Genomic DNA, 5,706 nt, shown 5'->3' on the forward strand with positions numbered 1-5,706 from the left:
TTCTCACTAAGAAAAACCCAGTTACTCTTGTTAATGGTTGTCGCGTCATGAAACTTCAGACAGACCATACACTGTAAAAAAAAAAAAAAAAAAAAAAAGTATAATATACGGTAAAATACCGGCAGCTGTGGTTGCCAGAAGTTCACCGTAAAATATATGGTCACAATGTGAAATGCTTTACAGAATACTTTTTGATAACCCGTAAATTTTACATTTGAGAACTGCTGCTTGTTTACAGTACATTTCTGTTAAATAAAACAGATATATTGTAAACATGTTTACAGTAATTTACTTTAAAATAAGCAGTTGTAAATGTAGATTTTCTTACAGTAAACTACTGTTAATATAATAAATATACTGTCAAACTAATTACATTCTATTTACGTAACAAACACAATACAACTGTATAGAATATTATAGTATTTTATTGTAATGTTCAATTTTACAGAAAATTACCGGCAGCTGTGGTTGCCAGAATTTCACTGCAAAAAATACGGTAAAATACAAAAGGCATTACAGTTGTTTGCCACAGATTTTACAGTAATCAGTCAGGTTATTGGAATTGCTAAATTAACTAATAAATACTGTCTATAGTAAATCAAGGCACAAACCATAATTATTAGATTTTAAAGAAACAGATTCTGCACACAGGCACTGTGTTAAAACAGTCTGAGCTGATCCAATAACTTGACCAGTGTACTCACAAAGACGTGTTGATCTTGGAAATAAAATGTGTCCATATAAATTCAGGATAATCAATGATGACATAAACATCAATCAGGGCCGCTTGTCTGGTTGAACAACAGTAATGAGTCCACACTTGACGGAAGACATGGGACTGAGTCAGTTCGAGAAACTGGAAATGTACTGCTTGAAGACTTGAATGTTGTCACTATTTCAATGTGGATTGGCATGATCTATCTGCAGAAAACAGACACAAAGACAAGTTAGTTCATAAGCAATATGCTTAAACAGAGATAAACTCAGTCTTCTTTTGTCAAATTGATTATTAATGAACTACACACAAGCAAGCAACACTCTGAATTATGCAGTCTACTTTGATAATCAATACGAGTATCAGGGCAAAAGACTGAAATACACACATCTACACCTATTGTAGCTGAAAAAATAAAGCACTGTTTATTTCATTTGTGCATTTGTACTGTGTATTATGAGGCGCCACGTAGGATTTAAATGAAACTTCGCTTATCAATACATACATAAAACACATGCATATACACCTAGAAACTACTTGCGTATACATGTATACTATTGGATGTTCAAAATATATATATGAAATACACATGCACACTAATATGAAATCCATACCAATACATCTTTTATTAGTAATGAATACATATACACTTGTGAATAACTTGTATATACATATTAACTTAACGCATGCATACGCTAATAGACACTCGCTTATACGTATAAACTTGATCCATGCATATACACCTACAACAACACGCACATATACATATAAACTCGCTGCATGCAGACACACCTGTACATACTCGCATATACATATAAACTTGATCCATGCATATACACCTAAAAACACTCGCACATACATATAAACTCGTTGCGCGCATATACACCCATAAAACACTCACGCAAACATACAAAATAAATTTCAGGTAAGACGCAGGCTTTAGTTGTGTATATACATATATGCAAGTGATTTCATATGTGGATGTGCGTTAACTTTTCAGTGCAAACGGAAGGCATTTCAGTGTAAACGGAAGCAGCGGCACTTCCGGCGGAATCTCCAGATGCCGGGGCATTTTAAAACGCTTAACGTGACTTAATGCATTAAAATAGTGTTTTAAAAGACCTTTAATATAGCATACGATGTACCAGGGGCGAATTTCCACTAGTCACTTTTCAAAATCCCGTTCAGCACCGCCGAGAGTTCGCGCGATCGTTCAAACAAAACCGAAAGTAAAACGCGCACGCGCCTTCAAAAGCAATTTTAATACCCCGCGTTTAGAGCGCGACTCCCCAATGCGTGCAAATTAGGCTACATAACATATTTAGGATGTTATTAGTATGTAGGCTATAATAGGTTGTGTAGTTGTCTATAGTTCTGTATCATGCTCAAAAATTTTGGTCTCTATTTGAATTGTTTTAACTATGTTCTCTACTTTCTGAGTATGAATTATCACATGCAGTAAAAGACAACAACACTCAAGCACCATAAAAAGTTTTGCTACAAACTCAACTGACTGGCTTAATTCTCTCCTGCATGATTTCATAAGTCTCTTCAGACCTTAGAACTGTACATGAATTATGAGCTTCTTGAATGTTTGACCTCCTAACTAAAGCTCTTTTTCGCAAATTTAACATATAAATAAAGACAGTATGTATATATATATATATATATATATATATAGTCCTAGTTTATACAGTCCTAGTTATAGTAGCCAAGTAGGCTACTCTCTCAATATTCAAAGTGCAAATAGAGACTAAATTTTTCAAACATGATAGAGAACTATAGACAACTACACAACCTATTATAGCCTACATACTAATAACATCCTAAATATGTTATGTAGCCTAATTTGCACGCATTGGGGAGTCGCGCTCTAAACGCGGGGTATTAAAATTGCTTTTGAAGGCGCGTGCGCGTTTTACTTTCGGTTTTGTTTGAACAATCGCGCGAACTCTCGGCGGTGCTGAACGGGATTTTGAAAAGTGCCCAGTGGAAATTCGCCCCTGGTACATCGTATGCTATATTAAAGTTATTTTTAAAACACTATTTTAATGCATTAAGTCACGTTAAGCGTTTTAAAATGCCCCGGCATCTGGAGATTCCGCCGGAAGTGCCGCTGCTTCCGTTTACACTGAAATGCCTTCCGTTTACACTGAAAAGTTAACGCACATCCACAATTGAAATCACTTGCATATATGTATATACACAACTAAAGCCTGCGTCTTACCTGAAATTTATTTTGTATGTTTGCGTGAGTGTTTTATGGGTGTATATGCGCGCAACGAGTTTATATGTATGTGCGAGTGTTTTTAGGTGTATATGCATGGATTAAGTTTATATGTATATGCGAGTGTGTACAGGTGTGTCTGCATGCAGCGAGTTTATATGTATATGTGCGTGTTGTTGTAGGTGTATATGCATGGATCAAGTTTATACGTATAAGCGAGTGTCTATTAACGTATGCATGCATTAAGTTTATATGTATATACAAGTTATTCACAAGTGTATATATATTCATTACTAAGAAAAGATGTATTGGTATGGATTTCATATTAGTGTGCACGTGTATTTCATATATATATTTTGAACACCCAACAGTATACATGTATATGCAAGTAATTTCTAGGTGTATATGCACATGTTTATGTATGTATTGATAAGCGAGGTTTGATTTAAATCCTACGTGGCGCCTCAAAGTGTATCTTTGATCTTTTTAATAGTAAAAATAAAATGATGAAATAAATATTTTTTTTTATTATTCACTAATAGTTTGAACTGAGTGTTGTGCTTGAATCTACCTAGCATTTGTTACACTGAACTATACCACTACTTACCATTAATTGTCCTTGAGACTGCTGTCTTATTGGGTCCAGACTTGACTGAAGAGAGGTTGGACAGAGTCTCTTGCTCACAGGATACAATGTTCAGAAAACTGGAACTTTGAGCTGGTGCTGACATGATCCTCTTTGCAAAAAGGAGATAAGAAACAAAAAAAGAAAAAAAATGATAACATAAATAGTTAAGTGATATAACAAATTTTATAGCATTTACACATTAGCTACAGTAAGTGCTTCGCTTAGAAATATTAAGCAGGTTGTGTTATTTCCAACTAAAAAAGTAATCATCATGAATATATAATACATTTTACTCAAGATCTTTTACATGCATGCATACAAGCTTCACTAAGATGACAGAATGTGGTGAACGTGTGGTAATATTAATCTGTAAATGTGCAAGCAATTTTAGTAATATGATGTTAAAAGTTTAGAAAAATTAGCATAAACAATATTTTACACATCAGTTGAGATCAAGCATTAGGACCTCTGTTTTGAAATTAAAAACTGACATATGCACTGCTATAGAATGAAAGATTGTGAACACATTTATGTTGTAATAAAATACTCTTTAGAAAAAAACAGAGTAAAGTTATTTGAGCAGCTGACCAAAAGGTAACATGTATGATCTGACAAATATTGATGCAGGGCAGTTACTTTAAAAGCTTATGAATGAAATGTACTCACTGAAGCTTAGCACTCTGAGACTTGGCCATCCCACATTTCTGCAAAGTTGGAAGCACTGAAATTTCCAGCTGTGCAAGTTAAAGAAAGGGTTAAATAATTAAATAGTACTTCAAAAGTTTTTGGTAAGAAAGTAAAAGAAATTAATGTATAATGAACAGCAAAACTTACTGCTATTTATTCTTGAAAAGTATCGAAATCCAAATGGATACTGTCAGGAAAAAGAGATTGAAGAGGTCCTTGTTGCGTACAACACCTGGCATAACATAACAAAAACAGGTAAAGGGAAAAATATTGTCCTAAATAAGACAACATATTTTCAAGCATATCTTTCACTCTTTTAAATGCAGTTTGCAAATTACATGTAATAAATAAATGGCCACATTTAGTGAAAAACCAACAGTTGTGCCTCACAAGTGGCTAATCAGGTTCAACACAACACATACCATTATTGTAGCAACCAAAGTTCACTTCCACCTGTGTCCTGGTGCTGCAATCCTGATCTCTCTCCATTGTGTCTCTTGTTAAATAAAGTGGATACAGCAAAAACATGTCATTAAAAGTTAAAACCAGTAAATTAAATAAATACTGTTGATAAAAGAGTACAATTTCACCACTTTCTTTTGTCACAAAGGTCCAGAAAGTTGTTTCCTCAAAGTCATCATCTACTGAAGTTTGAATGCAGTGCTTGAAATGTGTCAGAATTGAAAGACTTCAATTTTACACTAGTTATGAAAATAGCTTATACAATGTGTCTGTGTGTGTCTGTAAAAGCTATTTCACTTTTAGCAGAAAAATTTGAAAGTATTTACTTACTTTTAAGTAGATTCCTAGATCTTAGCAATGCCATCAGCCATTAACTTAATTTGAAAGGTTACAACAATCACTGAAAAAAAGTGTCTGGAAAGTTTTCCAAAAGGTTTATTAACATCAGTATGTAAACAGCCAAACACTCTAAACTCCCTGTTGTATCAGACTATTTTGAAAAAACAAAACTTCTAAAATCCAAAACTAAAAGCATATCACACTATATGCAGGGAGTATAATCAATTTGTTTTGTAACATCTTTAGAAAAATGTAAAAAAAAAAAAAAAAAAAAAAAATTGCTTTTTTTTTTTTTTTTTTTTTTTTTTTTAAAAACTGAACAAATACAGCCTTTAACAAAAATGTCCAAAATGTTACATTGTTCTTAGGTAATCATTAGACATTAATAACTTTTACCAAAATGTGAAATAAGCCAGTTTACCAATTGAACTGAACCAAAAACAATGCTTATTAAAACATTAACATTAACCCAAAACCTAAAAGCATACTTTTTCTGTTAGTGGTTAACAGATAAGGTACAGTAAAGTGGATGCTGTTCCATACAGGTAGTGCTGTTTAAGTGTTTTGTCTTAACACTTCAAATGGATGTGACTGCACATTTAATAGCGGTAATGTTAACAGCTGTCCCGACAGTAATGTCAACAGGCG

General features: G+C 33.4%; 1 long non-coding RNA gene across 1 annotated transcript; it reads right to left on the bottom strand.

Moving 5' to 3' along the window:
* Positions 1 to 407: 407 nt before the first annotated feature.
* Positions 408 to 5,316, bottom strand: LOC127158858 (uncharacterized). The gene is made up of 5 exons (XR_007826291.1): positions 4,680 to 5,316; positions 4,405 to 4,489; positions 4,237 to 4,304; positions 3,550 to 3,679; positions 408 to 921 (listed from the first exon to the last, which is right to left on the bottom strand). It is a non-coding gene; the product is annotated as an uncharacterized LOC127158858 (long non-coding RNA).
* Positions 5,317 to 5,706: the final 390 nt, after the last annotated feature.

Source organism: Labeo rohita, unplaced genomic scaffold (assembly GCF_022985175.1).
Source record: "Labeo rohita strain BAU-BD-2019 unplaced genomic scaffold, IGBB_LRoh.1.0 scaffold_174, whole genome shotgun sequence".
NCBI lineage: Eukaryota > Metazoa > Chordata > Actinopteri > Cypriniformes > Cyprinidae > Labeo > Labeo rohita.